Source organism: Myotis yumanensis, unplaced genomic scaffold (assembly GCF_028538775.1).
Source record: "Myotis yumanensis isolate MYYU_CA2020_CCGP unplaced genomic scaffold, mMyoYum1.0.hap1 SCAF_8, whole genome shotgun sequence".
In the NCBI taxonomy this organism is placed as follows: Eukaryota; Metazoa; Chordata; class Mammalia; order Chiroptera; family Vespertilionidae; genus Myotis; species Myotis yumanensis.
Window position 1 is genome coordinate 64,522,238 of NW_027223759.1, and position 24,284 is coordinate 64,546,521.

The 24,284-nt window shown below is 40.7% G+C and overlaps 1 pseudogene; it reads right to left on the reverse strand.

Moving 5' to 3' along the window:
* Positions 1-993: 993 nt before the first annotated feature.
* On the reverse strand, positions 994-10,528 carry LOC139015793 (ferritin light chain pseudogene; annotated as a pseudogene).
* Between the last annotated feature and the right edge of the window lie 13,756 nt (positions 10,529-24,284).

Genomic DNA, 24,284 nt, shown 5'->3' on the forward strand with positions numbered 1-24,284 from the left:
AATTGTCTCCAGAAATAAGTTTCTATGCAGCCTACTAATTTAAATCAGCCGTTCTCAAATTTACGGATGGTGTTTGCCCCAAAATGACATCCTTCTCCTTCTCTACATCCACAACTTTGGTTCAATGTACTTTTGACCACTTTGACATCCATGGTGCTCCTGTAAAGCCACTGAAATTTTACCTGGAGCCTTCAGATCACATGGAAATGTGTCTCCTGCCTGTCATTTCCCTTTAATAAATTTCACCATATTTTGATGGCAAACTTTGGTTTTCAATGGAAAAATCATCTATTTTTCCCCCCTATCTTCTGCCAGATGGGATCAGATGCACTATCCATGTTTAAATTGATAAGGGTGAGAAAAAAAAATTAGTGATTTGAGTAAAAACAGAAAGAATCTATAAGATAGCTAAAGAGAAACGATTAAAAGGCATTTATTCAGGGATAAGGCACAGACACTGACAATCAGAATGGAGACTGAATATAAACATCTGATGCAATTATCCTAATGCTGACTGAGATGAGCTGCATTTTCTAGATGGTTGGTATTGCCCGAGTTCTATCGAGCTGTGGGTCAGTCCGTCTGTTCGTCATATCTGTGGAGGAGCTGCTGGCAAAGGGAGGTGTCTCGCTTCCTAAAGTGCTGAGCACCTGTCCTCTTTGAGAAAGCTGCTGCTTCTGCCACAGAAACCGGTCAAGGAGTCTCCCCAGTTGCTAAGTTTGAAATTGACCTTGAAGGCTGTCAGAAAAAAAGTGTAGAAAGCTTTTGGCAGATCATCTTTTCTTTTTTTCTTTTTTTTTTTTTTTTTTTGCTGCAAAAAGCTTTATTTTTCCATTTGGTCCAATGCATGGGAGAGGACTCCAGGGAGGTCAAAAGAATGGCTAGTGGTGTCAGAGAGGCTCAGGCAAAAGCCAGATACCAGGGGAATGCAGAGGGGCCCCTCAAAGGCCTCTGGGCTCCAAAGGCTGCAGGCTGTATTTGAGGGTGAGCCTTTCAAAGCATCGCCCAGCCTGGCCTGGGGGCCCGCAGCCTGTGGAGGTGTCAGGTGTCACCCATCTTCTTGATGAGTTTCACCTCCTCTCCCAGGAAGTGGTTTTCCAGGAAGTCACAGAGCTGAGGGTCTGCACGGGTAGAACCCTGGGCCTGCAGCTCCACAAGGGCCTGGTTCAGGTTCCTCTCCAAGGCCATGGCGGCTTTCATGGTGCTCTGAGTTTTACCCACTCATCCTGAGACGGTTTCAGCACGTCCTGGAAGAAAATGCAGCTACTGCACTGGTTTTGCTTCTTTAAGAGATGCTCTGTGCCCTTGAGCTTCTCCTGGGCCAGCTTGCTTAAGAAGTGGCCCATGTCCTCCACAGCCACATCATCGCAGTCAAAATAGAAGCCCAGAGAGAGGTAGGTGTGTGCAGCCCGCAGATGCAGGCTGGCCAGGTGGGTGTCAGCAGCTTCCACCTCCGTAGAATAATCTGACGAATTTGGGAGCTCATGGTTGCTCAGCAATAAAGAGTTAAGGTTGAAAAACGATATTGGCTGGTCTCAGAGGCTGAGGATGGCTGAGGGGGTCCCGAAGGTGATATCTGGAAAAGACGTTGGAGGGTGGTCGGAGGCTGGAAGAAGGGATGTCCCTGGGTCTGTTGTATCCAAACACTGTTGAAGCAAGAGATAGACCTCGGGGTCCGCCCGGGGCCCATCTGTTCTTCCACGGAGGCTGAAGTGATAGGAAAGACCTGACAGAAATCAGAACTAGGTAATGCTTTTTAGCTGGGAGTTTGGGGGCCTGAAAAGAAGTAAAGTGTATTTGAAGAGTATTGACCAAAATGTTGAATCAGGATTCAGTGTTCTATGTGTACCCAAATTAAACCAATTGTGAATTATAAGCTCGGTGAGGTCAGGGACTAGGTCTGTCAAATTATAACATCTTTGGCACCTTGCTCAGTGATTGGCACATATATAATAAGCCCTTAATAAATATTTGGTGACTGATTGAATACATAGATGATGAAAATGAATGCCTCATATCTGCACATATTTGGATCTTACAGGTAGATGGAAAAAACTTGAAATTCCACCATTAGAGATTTATTTCTTTGTTTTAAATACTGCTCTTCCCTTCCCACACTTTCTCATGAAACACCAATGTTCCTGAGTGAGGTGACACCCTAAGTCTCCAGTACCTCTGATGTTTGAGTGTGAGTGAGTTTATCGGATCATGATGCCATGCAACATTCATGAAAGGGGAGAGAGGCTAAATGGAGATAAATTGTTGCAGAAAGGGATGCGGAACACAGGTGTTGGTCCTGGGGTTGGTCTTGTAACAAGAACACTGCCCCAGCTGCTACAATTATTCCTGGGAACACCTGCAGCTCTTGGAAAGTCACACACATTAGGGAAAGAGGAGAAAAGTAGTTGGAGAGTGGACTTAAAAAAGAAAATTCTGACCTAGTTTTCTATTAATAAAACATATTTATTACTTAGGCAACATTTTTCCCAGCAGGCAAATTATAACTAACAACATACAATTTAAGTTTACATTCTTTTTGCTAAAGGCCTCAGTCATAACAGGTGTTATTAAGGGTAATAAGTACTTGAGGAGGAAGAAAGAATAGTTCTTTTATAGGAACACTTGTGGAAGGTCCAGTCAATGCAGTTACAAATTATGACAAGTACCTTATTTTTCAGCTCTCAGAGAGACCATGATCTGTAAATGATTTTATAATGCTTGGGTAATGATGAATTCTGGTAGATATTGAAATAGTCCTGTGGCCTTGAAGGTAGTGACACTGGGTCTAAGGAAAAGGGATATTTACATGTAGGAATTAAAACAAACACTACATGTTCAACCTGTGGTGCTATATACTATGAGGTTCCTGAAAAGAGATAGAAACTCTGTATGTCCTCAACTTAGAAGAGGGTGTAAGGACGAGGAGAGCTGGGAGATGTGAGCCAGGTGGTAGTCCTTCCTACACCCAATAGAAAGTGCACCAGCTCCTGAGAGAGGATTTCTGTGGCCACTAATTTTTGCTTTCTCCTTGGGGCCGAGTTTCCAGGTGCATGGAGTTAGGAGAGGAGCAGATATGGTATGCTGGTCAGGTCTGCCACCTCCAGCAATTATAGCCTACAGAATATTGTAATACAGTGGGGTCTTGACTTACGAGTGTCCCGACTAACAAGTTTTTTGAGATACCAGCTGTCTCTCGGCTGATTTTTTGCATTGAGTTGACAGAGTAATTTGAGTTAACGAGCTCCTTAACGAGCTCGGTCTCGGAACGAATTAAACTCGCAAGTCAAGGCCCCACTGTACTCATTTATTATAGAGCATTTTATTGGTCTTCAAAATAGGCACTAACTCTTTAAGTTCATTATAAAGGCTCCCCTTTAGAAACAAATGGCCATACAGTCTAGTTGGCAATCAGTTTAAGCTCACACTGATACCAGTTGGTACCACTCATTTCTTTAGTTGAGTGACTACTATGTGCTGTCTTTCAGGGCTGGGTATGGCATTGTGAATAAGAGCAACAGGGTCTCAGAGTCCTCTGAGCTTATATTTTAGTGGGTAAATAACAAAGACACAGAAGTGACATTTGAGAAAGAGGGTTTCTACCTTGGAGTTGCTCTCAATGTAGTTGGTAAGACTGATACATCAGCATATACTTATTGACAAATTAGAGAAATACTTTATCAGCTGCTTAGGGGACCTTTGTGGATCTCCACTTCAAAGTCAATTTGCTCTGATTTGGGGAATTTCCCAGTGGAGTCCTTACTTCAAGCTCACCAAGGTGTCTCTAGAAACTTTTCCTTATTATTGCCCCACCCCTTTCTGATGATGTCATCACTTACCTTACTGAATACATTAGTATTCTGATGAAATAGCGTCACCATGTAATGGTGATCAGTTTGCTGTTCTCCCACTGAAAGTGGCAAGTGTAAACCAGTCTCCATTGTGGCTAAACATTCCCATATTCCAGCTCTCCACTCAGAGGACATCCCAGAGGGGCCTCTGACCACTGATTTCTAGCTGGCTTCCACTCTCCCGCCCACATTGTTCTTTATCTCCTTGGTTTATCCCAAGGTGTTTACAAACAAGAAGAGGAGGTAAGAGAAACATACAAATAGCCATGAAAGGAAGGTAGATGGTGTAAAATGCTACAAATCACTACAAGTAGTGTTATGTAGATTTAGTGAAAAGGGTCACTTCTTATTTTATTTTATATTCCAAAACAATTCCACCCTTAGAGAAAATTAGGATATATATACAAACTAGAGGCCCGGTGCATGAAATTCATGCAGGGGTAGGGTCCCTAGGCCTGGTCAACAACCAGGGCTGATCTGTGGGGCAACCAGCGGGGTGATTGAGGCCCCTGCTTGCATCCACCTTGGCTGGCCTGGTGCTGTCCGCTTGCCACCCACCTGCCCCCCCCGCTGCCGCCCCTGGTCAGGGCCTGTGGGCAGCTCCTGCATCGAGCGTCTGCCCCCTGGTGGTCAGTGCACGTTATAGTGACCAGTTGTTCTGCTGGTCATTCCTCCATTTGGTCAATTTGCATATTAGGCAAATATACACTGAAAGGCCAGATTATTATGACCACCCCATCAGTACTTCGTTAGGCCACCTTTTGCCTTCAATACTGTGGCAATTCTTCTTGGCACTGACTCCACGAGATGTTGAAAGATGATGCGAGGAATCTGACACCATGCCTGATGAATAGCACTGTCCAGTTCTGTGAGATTTGATGGTTGTGGAACCAGCTGCCTGATGGCTCTTTTAACTTCGTCCCACAAATGCTCAATTGGATTGAGATCTGGTGATTGTGGGGGCCACCTAAGCAAGGTAAAGTCTCCCTCATGTTCTTGAAACCACTCCTGCACAATATGAGCACCGTCTTGTTGGAAGAAGCCATCTCCATTAGGATACGCAATCAACATGATAGGATGAACTTGATCAGCAATGATACTTAGGTATGTTGTGCTATTCAGACGTTGTTCCACATGAATTAAAGGGCCCAAATCATGTCAAGAAAACATGCCCCAAATCATAACACTGCCCCCACCAGCTTGAAGGATTGTACTCATGCATGTGGGGTGCATGCTTTCATGCTGTTTCTGCCAAATTCTCACTCTGCCACCTGCATAATGCAACTGGAAACATGATTCATCGGACCACATGACTTTTTTCCAATGATCAACTGTCCAATCCTTGTGTTCCTGTGCGAATTGGAGACGTTTTATCTTGGTAACTGCAGACAGCAAAGATGTTCGAACAGGCCTTCGGCTTCCATATCCCATACGATGCAGTGTACAGCTAATTTGCCTACAAACGTCAGGTGGTCATAATAATCTGGCCACTCAGTGTGTGTGTGTGTGTGTGTGTGTGTGTGTGTGTATGTATACTAGAGGCCCGGTGCATGAAAATTCATGCATTGGAGGGGGGTCCCTCAGCCCGGCCTGCCCCTCTCACAGTCCAGGAGCCCTCAGGGGCGGGAGGCGACCTGGCAATCAGGGGAAGGTGATACTCCCATCACACCTCTGCTGCTGCCACTGCTGGCAGCACAAGCCTCGGCCGGCCCTGGTTACCTGAGCCTCAGGCAGCCCTGGGTGGCTGGGCAGCCGCCATCAAAGGCTTGCCTGCATCTCGGGCTGGCCCTGGGCGGCTGGGGGGCTGAGGGGACTGGGCGCCGCCATTTTGTGGCTGTGGCTGCCGCCATATTTGAGGGCGTGGCAGCCAATTAGTATATTCCCTCCTTATTGGCTGTGGGTGCTGCCATCTTTGAGGGCATGGCAGTCAATTAGCATATTCCCTCCTTATTGGCTGTGGGCACCGCCATCTTTGCGATGATGTGAGGGTCAATTAGCATATTTCCTCTTTATTAGATAGGAAATATATATATTTGAACCACTGGACAAGAAAATAAAGGTCCTGCAATGTTAATAAGATTTATGAACAGAGGAACAAGTTCTTATAGAGGCGATTGAAATATGTGACAAGCATTAGCATTTCAGAGTAGTGATGAGCTATTTGTATAGATTGATGTGGCTAGAAATTAGACAAGGCACATTAAAAGCTGAGATCATTCAGGCTTAGGAGCAGCTGAATATGAACAATTATGAAGCAGTTAAGCCATTAAATAAAACTGAAGATCTCGTGAACCGCCAGAGCAAAAAGGCACCTCCATGTGTGACCGAGAGCTTTTCCAATGTTCTCCTCTCAAAACATAAACATTAGAAAATGTTGGTGCCAAGGGCGATGGGGAGGCTATTTGAAGGCAAACCATTTCACATGTTTCTGGGGACAGCAGTCTCAGCCAGAGAAAGCTATTTCTAACGAGGCTCACCAATTGTGTGAGCAGAATGTGGTGATAAAGCGATTAAGGCCAGCCTTTGGGGTTGGGGCAGATATGGGGATCTGAATAATACAGAGTCCTGTGGAGAATGGCTCACCTGGATTCTGTCATGCTCCTATAATTGTACATTCAGACTGGCTGCCTTCATTAGCTGGTCCTTCCCAGGAAAGTATTGTAAACATGGGTAATGCTGTTTATGTGAAGATGGTTATTTTCTTCCCATTCTGCTTGGGTGACAGGCACCCGAGAGGGTTTCAAGAACACACTATACTAGTATAAGGGGAAATAACTCTAAAAACATCTATTCTTTCCCCAGTCACTGTGACTTGGCTTCATCATGTGATAGTAAATAAGATTATTCTATGAAGAAAAGGCTGAGACAGTTTCAAAGTGTATTTGCCCCCATGCAGTTATGCTGTGTCTATATGTATAAGTCGTTTTGAATGGCTTAATTGGTTGTCATAGAAACAGCTAATATTATTAAGACTCTGCCATGTGCTAGGCATGGGATAGGCATGTTTACATATTTATTCAGCAGAAGCAGGGTGTTGGAGTAGAAAGAGCATGACAAGTAGAGCTTCCATCTTGGCATAGTCTCTAACTGGCTGGGAAAACTAAGCCGTCATTTAAAACACTCAACAAATGTAAGGAAGGAAAGCAAAACCTCTAGGTCTGTATTTATTTTACAAAATAAAAGAGAGTGTGTGAGTGCATCTGTGTATGGAAGAGATTATCTTTCATAGCCCCAGCTCAAGTTCTTGGGTGGTACATATATACAGCTTTATTTATATTTTTGACCCTTCTGCTGTTTCTTGGATAATGTCCTTCCCATTTGCTGTATTTTCTTTCTTGTACCTCAAAGTTGGCCACATATTTCACTTTGATTCTTCTTCAAAATATCTCTCAAATGTCTTCCTTTCAACCAATCATTTTTGTATCTGGAAGCCCAATGGTTAAAAGTGCAGGCTCTACAGTAGAATAAAATTTATCCTTTGCCATTAGCAGCTGTGTGATCTTATCATCTTTACTTTTATTTAAACTGTCTGAAATTCAGCTTCCTTATCTGTAAAAGGAATGGTAATACCTACCTCTTAAGATTTTTTTGTGAATGTTAAAGGAAAAAATGCATATAAAGTGCATAGCTAAATATCCTCCTATATAATAAAACCCTAATATGCAAATTGACCGGACAGCAGAATGACCGGTCACTATGATGTGCACTGACCACCAGGGGGCAGATGCTCAATGCAGGAGCTGCCCCCTGGTGGTCAGTGCTCCCACAGGGGGAGCGCCGCTCAGCCAGAAGCTAGGCTTACAGCTGGAGCAGAGGTGGGAGCTTCTCCTCCCTCTGAGGCAGCACTAAGAAGCAGTGAGCCCAGCTTCTGGCTGGCAAGCACAGCGGTGATGGCGGGAGCCTCCCCCGCCTCCACAGCAGCACTAAGGACCCCTCGGGGGATGTCCTCCTGCTGGCTTAGGCCCACTCCTGGACATCCACAGCAGACATCCCCCGAGGGGTCCCGGACTGCGAGAGGGAGCAGGCTGAGATGAGGAACACCCCCCTCCCCAGTGCACGAATGTTGTGCACCAGGCCTCTAGTATATAATAAAATGCTAATATGCAAATAGACTAAACGGTGGAATGACTCTTCTCTATGACGTGCATTGATCACCAGGGGGCAGATGCTCAATGCAGGAGCTGCCCCCTGGTGGTCAGTGCGCTCTCCCAGGGGGAGCACCACTCAGCCAGAAGCCGGGCTCATGGCTGGTGAGCACAGGGGTGGTGGCGGGAGCCTCTCCACCTCCACAGAAGCACTAAGGATGTTTGACTGACGGCTTAGGCCCACGGTGGACCTAAGCTATCAGTCGGACATCCCCCGAGGGCTCCTGGACTGTGAGAGGGTACAGGCCTGGCTGAGGGACTCCCCCCGCCCCCTGAGTGCACAAATTTTGTGCACCAGGCCTCTAGTCTAGTATAAAAGACTCAATGTTAGCTAGAACCTCTACTGCTATATTAGTGTTATTGGTAGTAATTGCATTACTTTCCTACCATCACTATTATTTTCACCCTGCCTTCCTCTTTCAGTAGACAGGTTTGCTGCAATCTCCTAATTCCATTCATGGAACATCTACAGTCCATCACTATACTACATGGTAGACTCTGTTTCATTTTGGAGAGTTTCTATTGTTTTAGATCTGGTTCGCTAATTTTTCTTCTGCAGTGTCTAATCTGTTTGGTTTAGTAAATATAGTTTTTATCTATAGAAATTTTAAATGGGTCTCTTCAGTATTACCTGTGTCTCTCCTTAAATTGCTCATGCTTTTCTCTACCCTAGTTGTTCTCCACTGGAGGTGATTTTGCCTCCCAGGAGCCATGGAAATCTCTGAAGATATTTTTTGTTGCTACAGGAGGGTGGGGGAATGTCGCTGGAGTCTAGTGGGTATAGGTCAGGCTAAACATGCTATAATGTACAGAACAGCCCCCACAACACAGAATTACCTGGCCCCAAACATCAGTAGACCAAGGTTGAGAAACCTGCTTTACCTTCCTGGACAGTTTTAGTATCTGTTTTAATATATTTGTCCACTTGTCTTATCATCTGTGTCATTTCTGAATCTGTGTCTCTTAATTGTTTTTTTTTCTCCTCATTATGCTTCCTTGCATGCTTGGTAGTTTTTTATTGGATGCCAATTTTATCGTGTTGGATGCAGCAAATGATTTTGCATTCTCTTAAATATTCTTGAACTTCGTTCTGGACCCATTTAAGTTACTTGGAAACAGTTTGTAGGCTTATTTTTTAAATTTTGTTAGGTGGGAGAAGTGTAACCTTTAGGAATAATATTTTCTTACCACTAAGCCTATAAGTACTGTACCTAATGCCCTGTGTTTTTGAGGTTTTGCCACTCTGGTGCTGGCAGGGGGAAATGGAACTGTTTCTAGACCACTGCTTCTTTTCAGCGGTCCTTACTCGGCCTCATAGTTTCCTCACACACATGTGCTGGTCAGCATTCGGATGAAGACCCAAAGGAACCCTCTGTCTGTGTCCTGGGCACGGTCTCTGTGCAGCTGTCCCCATTCCGGTACTGAGTGCTGTGAATTGTAGTCACTTTGGTGTCCCCTCTTAAATAATCAACTCTTACCTCCTCAACTCAGGGAGAAAGCCTGCCTCTGCCTGGGTTTCCTCTCTTTGCTACAGCCTAGAAACTCTCTCCAGGCTCTAAAAGGAGGAGCTTGAGGTTTGTCTCCCTTCACTGTCCTGTGTTTCCTGTTGTCCAATGTCTGAAACTATTATTTCAGATGTTTAGTTTGTTTATTTAAAGTTAATCAAGATGGTAGGGTAAATAAGGTTCTTGATACTTTATGTGGCCCAAAGTGGAAGCCCCTGGTAGACTTTTATGAAAAGTACATAGACAATGTTATATAGTATATTCAAAAGAAAATTCCATTTTGTTTCCACAGCTGTGGTTCTAGGAAACATATTCTATCTTCAAACTGGCATCAATGCTGAGATTTCAGCCACAAGGTATGCTTTTACCAGAATAACCTCTTCTGCTTCTTCTCTCCACTTCGGATGCTTCTCTTGAGAATCTGTACTTTAATGCCTCAGCTGTTTCATTTTTACACCTTTTACCCTCCTGGATCCTATTACTTGCTCAATTAATTGGAACCTTTTTTGTTTGCTTTTGGCCTTTTCTGCAGTCAGGTCCTAAAGTTTGGCTCAATAATTCATATGTTCTGTTTGTTGGTTACAGTGCAATTTAATGGTATATTTATATTGCTGTATTTATTAGCTTTGCAATTCCTAACAGGGGTATCCATTTTCTGCCCTCAGGGCATGCTCACATTTTAATTACCACTTATGTATTAAAGAATATTTCTTTACATGTTTCCAGTAACTTTTTTCCCCCTTAAAATCTTTCATTAAGATACGTTTATTGAAAAGGATGGGGGCAGGAAACATAATGAGAACTGGGGAATAAAAGCAAAAGTACGACCGAGCCCCAGGTCTCAGTGCTTGCCAGCTGTTCCATTACTATTTCCCTTGGTAGCATGATGCTTGCAGATTTTCCAAAGCTAGAGAGATGTTAGTTCTTCATGTCTTGTAGTCACTAGCCTGGAAGTTACTAATCCAGAAGCTGTTGTACTATACAGCTTGGGTGAGCTTGATCTGATTAGGGGTTTGCTATGCTGCTCCATGTCGTTGTGGTATGCTGCTTGACAATAAAGCCCAGGATTTAGGTTGAGTGGCTCATAAGATTAGTGATGGGAAATGTGCAGTCTTTCATCTTTTGGTTCCTAATTCAGAGCCAATCAAGAAGTCATTGGCTTTAATGACCTCCAGTTAGAGGACCCTGTGAAATAAGCTGTTGCTGTCAATCCTATTTTTAATGGACAAGGATCCCCATAATTCAGTGACACATGGCATCCTTTGTTCCATTGGGTTGACAAATGGGCTCTGAATTGCACAGTTTCTGGAAACAATTTCTTCCTCTCTCCTCAGAGCTGAGGCAGTTTGACAGAATAAACTGTAGAAGTGTAACCAAACTTTTTTACCCGTCCAAATATGTTATCTGGAGTTGTTCCAGCATTTGGGGCTCATGTGGAGAATGGGGCCATAGTAAAAAGCAAATATTATTAAAGCCGGAAGAAGTTGGGATCCACTGTTGGCCACGCAGCTCAGAGAGCACTGTGGAAAGGGGTCAGCAGTCTTAAAGCCAGAGAACACACGACTCGTTCTATGAGTCAACAGCTGTTTGGGTTGCCACAGGGAAGCTTGGGGGTCAAGATCAAGAAGATAGTAAAACGCTGGGCAGACTGAAGATACTGGTAATAGAAAATTTGAAACTGAGGCTTCTCTTTTTTTAGAAAAAAAGTCTCATAGTTTTTCCTGCAGTGAGTGCATATGAGCCAATTTAAGAAAATAGCACGCAAATTATATCGGATAATGGAAAATGAGGACAGATTATGTCAAATGGCAAGAGGTCCTAACATACCTGGATTTAAATTACTTGAATTCAACTCTATCTTCAGGGGGAAAAGAGAGAGAGAGAGAAATAATTTAAATGGATGGGTGATTCTGCTTGCCATCCCACCTAATAAATGAGCAAGACATGGAGATGTGAACCCAACTTGTTCCCTGGGTTGATCTCAGTTCTTATGTGCTTCTCACACTGAGTATTTCTCTGCACCAAGGGTGATCCAAATGTTTAATGAGACTTAATTGTCATATGACATGGCCGCTAAAAGCAAGCTAACAACTTCATCTGGTGCTCAATCAGAGAAAGAACTGAAAGAAAATGGGGTTATAAATCTTCCTTATGGATTTTTTCCAAGGATAATTTTGATTCTATATAATTCTTGTTTCAAGTGCTGACCCTGGAATCCAATTTTGGCAAAATATATAACTCCTTTGGAATGACATAGTAACTGGCACACAGCTGGCACTCAACAAATATTGGTTAAATGAATGAATATATGAATATTAGATACAATATATGAGCAGAGTGACAGGAAACACTACTTCTAGAATATTCAATAGCTCTGCTAGAAATGTCTCTAAGAATTGTCCTATTAAACAATAAAGAACTTAAATTAAAAAAAAAGAATTGTCCTAGACGCCATAGGTGTATGTGTATTATCTTTATACCTATCAGTTGGTTGGTTTATTGATTATTCTATTTAAAATATAATTGTAGCTACCCCTCACACTGGGTGCAAAAATATGAACTTGGTAAAATTTTCATAAAATTCGAGTTGTAATACTGATTGGTACATTTTGTGACTTGCTTATCTTTGAGTATAAAAATAAATTTTACTCATGAAAATAAATCCAAGAACAGTTTTCCAAGCACACATTGTGGAAATGGTCCTTATAGACAGAAATTCACCTTGCGAAGTAGAATGAGTCCTGAAACAGAAGCCAAGAGGTTCCTTTTAAGCCTTCCATTGACCCTCTTAGCTGACTGACCTTGGGTGAGCTGTAACCTTTCTACCCAGTTTCCTCTTCTGTAAAGAGAAAGGGTTGGACCAGAAGAAACTGAGGCTTTTTAGCATTTAAACATCCAATGGTAAGTTTTTAATAAATAATTTAGTGCTTCAGCAGATGAAAAGATTAAGGGTTTTTTATTAGACACTTTCCTTTTTCAGTGCTCTTTAGCATTGTGATTTGGTATTGACAAAAGGGGTCAATTTTGGGGAGCTAAGATTTCCACTTACATACCTCCTTGTATCTATTTAGAAATACTCAGCAATATTCTTTGAAGTCTCTCAATTCAGTGGTGCATAAATATTAACTATGGGTTTGTTAAAAATATGCATTCTAGGGTGAAGCCTAGGAGCCTTAATATTTGTGAACTTTCTAAGTAATTCTGAAGTGATGGTCCCTGAGCTTATTTTGAGAAACACTGATTTAAGGTATAAATAAAATTGTCTTTGTATAGGAAAAAGCTCAAGATATAATCAGGTTCAATCTTCTATCCTCAAAGGCAGAATGAGTTTACTCTCCAAGTCCACCATAGAAAGGGATTACACAAAGTCCTAGTTTTAATTTATTCAGATCTTTAGGAATTTCTTCTTTGTGTTAAACCTGAGCCAATACTGTTTCACTTTTATAGTTCCTTTTCTTTGTTGGCCCCAATACTTCTAGTAAAAATTCTTATGGGATAATGAAACTTTGGAATTGAAAGTGACATCAAGGGATGCTTTTATTCAGTCCTCAGTTTTTTGGCTGGACTAAAATGAAATAAATTAAAAAAAACAACAGTGAAGTGATTAGAAGGATAATATAAAAATATTTGTTTGGCAAAGGACCTTAAAGGCATTTTGGAGCACGTAAAACGTTAGGCATTAGGCAAAAATGAGGAAGCAATCAGTGACGTTTTAAGGCACAGAATTTCCTAGTCAGTTACCCACAGGTAATCATCCTTAAAAATAAACAATTTTCTGGAGGTAAGTAGGTAAAAGGTATGCAAGTAAAATCTGTCTTTAGGGGTTTGTGGATGTGAAGATGGCCCAGGGTTTAGGTGGAAAAGAGAAAGTGAGGTGAATAAGTCTCAAAGTCCTTATCCACTGCTGCTTGGTACCACCAAGTCCCCAGCTAGCCAGTCTCTAGGCTTTAATCTATAGATGGTGCCTAATGACTTAAGAATTGTTTTCAAGGCTGGGTCTGGCTCACAACTCTGCCTTAGGGGTGCATTAGGAGGTGGGAGTTGGTGATAGAGAAGATGAATTTGTCATAATCGCACATGGTGTGAGCCTAAAAGTGATGTTTACTTTGGCTCCCTTGCCACCTTCCTTATGGTACGAAGGCTAACCTCACCATTTCCCAGAGGTTATACCACTGGCTATTCTCAGTAAGTATCACAGGAAGACAATAGCAGTCAATGAAGTTCTGGCTCTTCAATTACGCCCCCCCACCAAACCCCCAAATGTATCCCATAGACAAATCTAGTTTACTCTCCAGCCTGAACTTCATCTTTGAATTAATCAACATAATATAACAATGAAAGAAGATGGAGTTGGAATTGAGACCTGTGCTTTAGAAAAATAACAGAAATTGGTCAGATGAGGCTGGGCCCGATGTCAAAAAGGAACTTCAGTGTTGACAGAGTCTTGGGTTGGTGTTTGGGGAAAGTTATTATCTCTCTTGTTTGTGTGTTTGTTTTTTAAACAAAGCCATTATTTAAAATTTATTTTTTTAAATTGAAGTACAATTAAGCTTTAATTAGCTCTAAAAAGAAACACCTTTTGCTGGTTTGCTAAAAAAGACACGTGAGAACAGTAAATTTATTCTTTGCTCCATACCTCTGCACTTAGAATTTATGTTCATGGTAACCAGTCCTAATCGTTTTAAAATTTGTGTTGAGTTAAAACACATAACCAGCCCTAGCCAATTTTGCTCAGTGGTTAGAGCATTGGCCCTGGGACTGAAGGATCCACAGATTTGATTCCACTCAAGGACATGTACCTCAATTGCAGGCTTGGCCCTGGTCGGGGTTCAGGCAGGAGGCAGCCAGTCGATGTGCCTCTCTCACATTGATGTTCCTCTCTCTGTCTCTCCCCCTCCCTCCCACTCTCTCTGAAAATCAATGGAAGAAATATCCTCGGGTGAGGATTAAGAAAAAATAAATAAAAATAAAACACATAGCCTGAATAAATAATTTCCAATACATCTGCATTTTCCCAGATCACCTTTCCTTGAATGAAATTAAATTTTTTTCAATTTTAATAATAATATCATGAAAAATAAATAGTATTTAATTCAAATGTACTTGACAATCAATACCGGGGAATATCCTCTCCAAAGAAAAAAATCAATGGCATCAAACCCAAGAAATATTTTTCTAGAAATTTTTGAAGTCCTAGTTGGGCTTTTGTTTTTTATAGCAGTTCCCACAGCTTCCCACAGGGACTTTTACCTCAACTTTTACTATAAATACTATAAGAAAATAACATAGCAGGTAGGCCAAATATATAAGCTAAAACATAAACCCTAAAGTCCTATCCCAACTCTAGCATTTACCATCTGTGTGACTTTAGATAAGTTCACCAGTGCCCTTAGACTCAGTTTCTTCATCTGTCAAATAAGAATATCATATCTACCTCAGGGCTTACATTAGGATTAAATGAGATAATCCATGTCAAATGCTTGGAACACTGCCTGGCATATATTGGGTGCTTAGTAAAAGTTAGCTAGCTATGATAATTAATTATCTGGCCCCTCCTCTACACTTTGAGTTCCCACAGGGCCCAATTCATATGTCAATATTCAAGTTTATTCCTAGAGTTCCTGGCACATATTCTGTACTCAATTGATGGTGAGTGAAAAAATACTTTGCTCTTGGTGACAGTATGGAATCCAGTTCGCAAAAGGAATTAAACACAAACCAAGCCTCAAAGTTAATGTTGTGGAGTATTCACATGAAGAAACAATAGTTATATTATCCCCAACATTGTGTTGTGTGTGGCAGGGGGAAGAGTGGAACTGTAACAGACCCTCTACTCTTTTTTGTTGTTGTTGTTAATCCTCACCTGAGGATATTTTTCCATTGATTCTAGGGAGAGTGGAAGAGAGAGGGAAAGACAGACAGAAATATCAATGTGAGAGAAACACATCGACTTGTTGCCTCCTTCATGAGCCTGGACCTGGGCCTGGGCCAGGGAAGGAGCCTGCAACCAAGGTACGTGCCCTTGACTGGAATCAAACCAGGGACCTTTTGGTCCGCAGGTCAACGCTCTATCCACGGAGCCAAACAGGCTAGGGCCAAATCCTCTACCCTTATTCTCTACCTCCTCTAGTACCTGCTAAATATGCACTGAGTTTTAATACTTAGGAAGAGGTTTGAAATACATCAAATTGACAGAAGACTGCAAACAGATGATGAATTTTGGTGTCAGGAGGGCTCCAACCCTCTCATCTCATTGGCATAGCTGTGCCCCTAGTGTTCCTGTGGGTGACACAAACACATACAGCCAGTCATTGGAAGGTCTGGAACCAATACTTAGGACAACTGATTTCCTGGCAAAGGCTTTTATGAGCACACATGTATAACTGAGGATAGTGTGATAAAGTGCTGGGTAATCCTAATTGGCAAAGAAAGTAAGGTGGCACTACAAAACACCCTCCTAGGAAAATCACTGACTCAAGGACCTAATTAGCAAAGTAGGGTTCTGGCCAGTAAGGCACTAGGCTGCTGGGGGCTAGCAGAAAAGCTTTAACTTTTTGAGGTACAGGGATAGTGGTTTGAAGCCTTGGCTGTGGAGTGAGAAAAACCTGGGTTCTAATCCCAGTTTTGTCATTAACTAGCTCTGGATCCCGGGGAAACCCCTTAAGTTCTCTAAGCCTCTGTTTCCTCAGCTTTAAAATGCAGATAGTAATACCTAATTTGTATTGGTGGCCCAATACTTTTGATTGATGTGCCAGTTCAACCCTGACCCTTCGCTAGTGCCCTGTGCTTCTATTTTCATTCTTCTAGTCAGTAACTCAGCGTTCTTTTAGTGTTCATCTTATCTGAGTATCACTAGGAAAGCAAAGTGATTAAAGCAATTCACAATGAGATCTAGATAATTGATACATTAACTCAGAGACATTTGCATTTACAACTCATGCTAGGAAAAATATTCTTACATGCAAAAGAGTCCATAGAATTTGTTAAATCAAAGAAATCAGCAACATCTAAGTGTGAGATAAAGACAAAATATTTTGTGATAGTATACTTTCTTCCTCTGGCAATGGTTTCCCTCAATGCATACAAAAGAAGGAAATGGGTAGCATTCCTCCTTCAGAACTATGTTGCTAGAAGAGGAGTCTTTTTAAGGTGAGAGTGGATGTAGGTATTTGGATTGGGTCTCTAGTAGCCTAAGTGTTTCCCATTTTAAAGTCTTCTACAGAGATTCTGTAAGATCTCATTTTTTGAGACAGCCTCAAGTATCAAACACATAACTTTTTTTCCTTGAGAGCACAATGGAACCCTCTATTTTCATCTTTGCTGGAAATGAAAGGAAGTGCTTCCAAAATGTTTCAAATCCTCAGATGTCTTTAGTTTGGACAGAATAATATGAAAGATGAAGGCTGGCAGGGATATGATTGAAGTCTATAAAGTCATGAAGGGTCTGAGCAAGGTGAATACAGACTTGCTCACAAAATCTCTGAAAGGGAAAACCAAGGGCAATTGGTCAAAGCTTAAATGGCTAACTCATTGCACCCACTGCACCTTAACAAACATACTGTTAGTAATAGACAGGAAATCAGGTAGAATTCTAAAATACTGATTGGATTAGCAAATCCATGGGAATTCATTTTAAGAGGTGCTCCCTGGACCTGTGAATGATCTTGGGAAGAGCTTGGATTTGCTTCCATTTCACTTTGAATCTGCAATTGAAATTACTTTCAGAGTCCCTGACCTTCTGTGGACTTGTATATAATTAGTGAAAGTTATGGGATGCTTCTGGGTACCTCCCTACCTTCAGAGGCTGACATCTTATAAGAATATAGGTTTCTGAGTGTCAAAATTGAAGACTTCCTATTGGATCCAAAGAGTTTCCACTTCGTAGGTCCACACTTCTCATAATATGAGTTTATCCTGGAGGAAAGTAACTTATGAATTCTTAAACTAAGAATGGATTCCTCATTGCCCATATTGTCAAGTGGAAAGTAGAACAAGAGAATGTTCAAATCTTTGTGATTTATTAGATGCTCTTGATGTATCATATTATTAGCAACAAAGATATATATATTTAGTTAAGTTTCAATATATTTGTTTTTGACCTACAGTGATCTTATTGGTTTCAAAAAACAGCACTCAATTAAAAATGGATTGTGTGCTTGTTATAGCAAATGCGTATTGATTTGATAAAAAATGCATTAATTTCTTTAAATTTAAATAACAATGCATTCATTTTCAGAAAAAAAAGGGCTGGAAAATGTGCAGTCATGTAACCTGATAATCTCACTAAATGGTATTTAATATTGCTTACCAGGAAATTTTTCTTCTATACTTTTAAAGCAAAAATCTCCAATATTAAATGATGTATGTAGTGCATATGAAGCATTTAAAAGAAAAGAAAGCTCTCTAATTTAACTCAAGGTCACATGCACACTGTCAGAGCAAAGAGGGAGTTGTGAAATTATCCAGGGAACTTGAAACAGTCTAGACAGTCAATCCAGATAATTTAAAAAGATTGTTAAAGATGCTCATAAGAGTAAGAGAGTTATCTGCTAATATGAAGACACAGTTTTGGGACAAATCAAATTTAGTGTTGGTTAAGAGCCTTTAGGTCTTTGCTTGGAATCCATTTTACTAGAAACACACATATACTTAAAATGTAGGGAAATATTTAAAAACATGTTTTATTCATTTACTAACACACACAGAGCCATAGAAATGTCTTTAAAAATAACCTAATATGTGTAAATGTTTGTTTAATTATTTTCATGTCAAGTGGATGGAAAAATTATGAGCAAAGCCTGTAAAACTCAATGTATTATGTAAAAATGCAAGTGAACCTCAGAAGAAGTACTTACTTGGAAGGAGGAAGAAACCAGGCTTCTCCTATTAAATCTTCTGTTGCCTACATTTAGGCAAGTCCTTCATCCTTTTTCAGTTTTTTAATTTGTAAAGTGAAGAATGAGAGCTGGAAGGGTAAAGAATAGATAACCTCTAAGTTGAACATAAAGCAACAAAATATATCTACACACATTTATGTCATTTAGACACACCACAATGTAAGTCTGCAATAGTTAGCTAATTATATAACTGGCAGAATAAATAGCAAATTAATAAATTATGCTTTTGTTTACTCTTCTCCAAAGGATAATTGCTCAGTAGCTCAAGCTTCCAATTAGCAGGAACTCATTCAATGATTGTTGAATGGAACTGATTGTGACCCATAGTACATAAAAATGGGCTTGAATTCTCTACCAAGTGTGCTTGAATCTCACAAATCTTGCATTCCACACTAGGGAAATCAGCCTCAGAAATTATTTCACTATTTTCATGGTTTAGATAAAGATGGTAGATTTCACTAACAAACAGTTATCTTTGAGAAGAGAAATATAAACAAAATCACAGCTTGTGTGCGAACTGATTTTGTTCTTCTTTCCAGTGCAATTGAAGGCCAAATGTGTAAATATACATTTCAAGTGGGAAGGCTCTCTCTCTCTCTCTCAGATAAACTGAGATGCTAATTCTGCCAAGGATATATCATGCACTCGCCTTTCTCTCCATTCTCAATATTGTCACCATTTTTCATCACTATCATCATCTGGGATTACTCCTGGATCATTTCTTTGTCCCCAGAGCTGAACTATTCAATATAGTAATAACTAGCCACTGTGGTTGTAGAGCCCTTACAATGTAACTAGTTCAAATGGAGATGTGCTTTAAATTAAAATCCACAGTGGATTTCAGAGACATGATGTGAAAAAAGAATGTAACATATCTCATTACGAATTTTTATATATTGATCACACATTGAAATGATATATATTAGATAAATTGTGAAAAATAAAATATATTTTTTCCTCTTTATTGTATTTATCGGGGTGACACTGGTAAACAACATTATACATGTTTTGGTACATGATTCTATAACACATTATATGTACACGGTGTTGTGTGTTCACCACCCCAAGTCTCCATCCATCACCATTTAAAATATATTAGTAAAATGAATTTAACCTGTTTATTTTTTACTTTTTAAAATGTGGCTTTCAGAACATGTAAAATTACCTAAGTGGGCCCACATTTGTGACCACATTTTATTTCTGTTGGACAGAGCTGCTCGTGAATATCTGCTGAAGATGAATCTTCCCCACATGCTCTTTCTCAAATACTTTCAGTGGCACTTTAATCCCATCCACATAACCTACATGTTCTTTTTAGCTTTCAAGACCACTGCTGATCTGCACCATTCCTGTGGAACTGTTTTCGGAGGAAACATTCCCTCCGAGAATGCATGGTTTGCTGGCTGCCCTTTCCCTGTCCTTTTCCTCCTCACTGCCATTTGTGCCAAGGCTCTGAGCAGTTTCATTCATCACACAGTTATTGATTTTACTGCTGGACTCTAGGTCTGCAGTCCCGCCCCTCTTGGAATATACAATCTAGTGGAAGAAAGAGACAAGTAAACAGTACGTAGCAATTTGAGTCATAAGTGCCATGGTGGGGTGACAACAAAGTGCTGGGTTACACAGATGGGCCCCTCACTCAGGTTCAAAAGTTTAGAAAAGACACGTGAGAGAACCCAGCCAAGATCAGCAAATCCACTCAACAAACCACATATAGGAGCATTAGGTGCTTATTTTGCATGTAGTAATTATTTGTTATTGAACATGATTGTGGAAGTGTATAACTGAAACACTACCCAACTAGATTGTATGCTCCTTGACGCAGGGCCATGTCTTTGCTACCCTTTCCCAAGTGCTGAAATACACACACACACACACCACAAAAACAAACAAAACCTCCTAGTAATTATTTTATTTTGGAGCTTATGCCAGCTGTGTGTCTAGTTTTAAGTGCAGTAAAATAGAATCAGCAAATCACACTTATTTTTCATTCTTTCCCAGTATTTTTTGTTTGTATCTGTAGTAGTAGTATATACCAACTCTTCCTGTATATTGCCTTTTTGCTGGAAAATGTTGTATATTGAATAAATTTTTCTATAAAAATTATAAAAAAACAATCCCTAGTAACCAATAGATTTAGACTTTTCTTAGGTTCTTAAAGATTTTAATATCACCAGTTGTAGCCAGGAAAAATGGGAGCACCTCCCCCACCTCTCATTGGAGGCCCCATTGGCAGCCTCTGAAATAAAGAAAGGTGAGGAGGCTGAGTGTGATAGCCCAGTGAGGTTTCTGTATCAAAGAGAAGCCCCCTGGACTCTGGTGGGATTTAGGATATCTTATAGGTTCACACAGATACTCTTTATTTTTAAAAAATTTATTTTATTATTGAAAGTATTACAGATGTCCTCTTTTTTCCCTTCATTGACCCCCTCCACTTTGCTCCTGTTCCCTCCCCAGGCCTTCACCACACTATGCATTATTGCCTGTCCATGGGTTATGCTTCTATGCATACAAATTCTTTGATTACTCTCCCCCACAACCACCACCCCACTTCCCTCTGAATTCATCAGTCTGTTCAGTGTTTCAGTGTCTCTGGATCTATTTTGTTCATCGGTTTATTTTGTTCATTAGATTCCATATATAAGTGAAATCATGTGACACTTATCTTGCTCTGGCTTATTTCGATTAGCATATTACTCTACAGGTCCCTCCATGCTGCCTCAAAGGGTAAGAGATCCTTCTTTTTTACAACTACATAGTGTTCCATGGTATAAATGTACCACCGCTTTTTTATCTACTCATCTACTGATGAACACTTGATCTGTTTCCAGGTATTAGCTATTGTAAATAACACTGCTCTGAACATAGGACTGCATATATTTTTTCTGATAGGTATTTCAGGATTCTTAGGATATATTCCTAGAAGTGGGATCACTGGGTCAAATGGCAGTTCCATTTTTTAATTTTTTGAGGAAACTCCAGACTGTTTTCAAAGAGCAGCTGACATAGAATAAATGCCCAGTACAACTTCCAGAATCTAAATCTCATTTGATACCTTTTCTAGAATGTCTGTCCTTTTCCATAATGCTTGGCTCTGACAGATGCTAAGTATGCTGCCAGAGAAAATTGTTGAGCTTCATGGACTTTGGTCAGGTGGTCAGTGTTAATGGTACTGTGTCATAGTCCTTTTTCATCACCAAAGGAGTGAGAAAGGGTGCCCAAAAGAGCTAGCTTCACTCTATTTTGTGTAGGGATACTTCAGAATACTACTACAAATGTAGAACTGATGTTACTCTCTGCTTCAGATCTCCTGGAAAACTTTCCCTTATTATCAAGTGTGACTTAACATCTAAAGTCCTTCCTTAAGTCAATAAGCCAGGGTGATATACTATACATGCTGACAAAGGCACACAAAAGCAGATGTAAGGAATGTTGGTCTACTGTGTAGTGTCAGCACAATACTGTAGTCTGAAGAATGAAATTATGTACCCAAGCCTTCATGAGGGAATCCTGCCCTTATGATAACAGTCTTCCTTGGTGAATCAGAGATGAAACGTGGCTTTGGAGTTACATTGCTTGGGTTCAATTCCAGCTGTTATTTATCTGCTGAATGATTTTGAGTAGGAAAAAGTCTCTGAGCTCAGTTTCCTCTCTTGTAAGATGGAAATGAAAATAGTGTCAACCTCATTGAATTGTAGTGAAGACTAAATGGGATAAAGCATGAAAAGCTCTTGACACAGTGCCTGCTAAGTAGTGAGTTCTCAGTAACTGGTGGCTGTTATTATTAGTGATTTCTGCTGGCTTTGTTGACCTCGAGAGCCACGTAGTAAGCAATTCTAGACCAGCTTGTCCTAAGAGGGAATGACTGGCAGAACACTGTTCGACAAGAAATGAATCTTTAGGGGAATCTTTAATGGGCTGCTTGTTACATTATGAGGCTTTCAGTGGCTGTAGATGATGCTGTTGTGCCACTATTATCACTATCATCCCTAATGTGGATGCCAACCAAATTGTTCTGAGTGTGTTTTATGATCATCTACCCCTACTCTCTCAGTGCTGGGCCACCGTCTACTAGAAAAGGGATTTGTTCAATTGTAAAAGCTGCTTGCCACATTCACGGCTCATGAATAAAACTGTTCACTTCCATTGGTAACTTTGGATGATGTAGTCTGGACATAGTTCCATGACCACAGATGACTATTATCATAGTTTTAATAAGTGCAAGAAATGTGTCTGTGTGGTATGCATGTGTGTGTAAGAAGGGTATCTGGTTTTTACTCCTCCTTTAGTCATTTCGTCTTTCAACAAATATTTACTACATGTCTACTGTATAATAGGCACTATGTTCTGATGCCACTGCTGAGCTATATGTAAGCAGATTCATTTTCTGTTCTGTTTCTGTAAACTATATTTTCCAGGTTTCCTTGCCAAGTGGCTTCTTGCTAGACTCAGCAAAAATCTTGAAGGAGGTAGCAGAGCAGGAAGAAGAGGAGAAGCAATGGTATTTCTCACCATGTCTCCGTCTCCCACTTTGGGAAGCAGCTACATTTCCCCTGTGTCCCACCTCCTGCCAGGCAGCTTCTGTCATGTATCTGACTCCTACTAGGCAGCTCAGATCTTGGGTTCATGTAATAGTCTCCCCTTTTCTTCCAGCCACAAGGATGGGAGCAACTTCTTGCTCTTGCTTAACTCTAGGTTGTCTTAACTCTTAATTTCTTCAACACCTTTATAACTAGTTTCTGAAATTAAATTCCTTCTGTTAAACCAGTGGTTCTCAACCTTCTGGCCCTTTAAATACAGTTCCTCATGTTGTGACCCAATCATAAAATTATTTTCGTTGCTACTTCATAACTGTAATGTTGCTACTGTTATGAATCGCAATGTAAATATTTGATATGCAGGATGGTCTTAGGCGACCCCTGTGAAAGGGTCGTTCGACTGCCAAAGGGGTCGCGACCCACAGTTGAGAACTGCTGTGTTAAACTATCTGATGTAGTCTTTGTTTTCTTGACTAGAGTTTGGGTGATATGATCTTATTACTTTACATTTTGGAGGGACACAGATATTATTCAAATAGTCCTACAAACATATAATGGCATTCTGTGATATGCTATGAAGAACAGGTACAATGAGGGCATGTTACTGGGTGGGGAGCTGTGTTGATCAGTTCAAGGTCTTGCTATTACATGTGAGGTCCACCCACCTGCAACATTGTCATCCCCTGGGAGCTTATTAGAAATAAAAACTCTCAGATCCTACCCTAGTTACAACTGGTTCAGAATCTGCATTTTCATAAGCTGCCCACTCAAAGGAGTGATCCAATGATAGCATCAACTTTCAGTCTGATTACTGGTTCAGTCCTCCCAGCACTAGTCTACTGGGCTTGTACAGAATCAGTGGTGGCCATGAAACTCAGCTCCAATCAAATGAAGAAACCTTGCAATGCCTGCTTCTTAAACCTACCTGAGCAATCGCTGCTGGCCAGACTCTAGGGCTAATGCAAGAAAGAGGATGGAGATTAGAATAATTCAGGTAGAACAGCCAAAATACTACTTCTCTGCTGGCTATTTTGGGGGAGGTGGAAGCTGAGCATTAGAGGACTAGGTCATTGAAATGTATTGAAGCATGTTATGAGAAAGTAAATATCTTCCCCAAAGTGACCATATCTTATATCAGCCAATACAGGACATTTGATCACTGTAAACTTCAGGTGAGACTCACATGCATTATTGTTGTAACCACAGTGAAAGAGGCTGTCAGAGAGAAATTATATAAAATGTTATAGGAAGGTTTTTAATGATGATCTCTTTAATTTTTTAATAGTTTCCCCCTCACTCCTCAGACCTGTTCATTGATTCTGGATGTGCTATGCCCTTCACTGTGCCCATT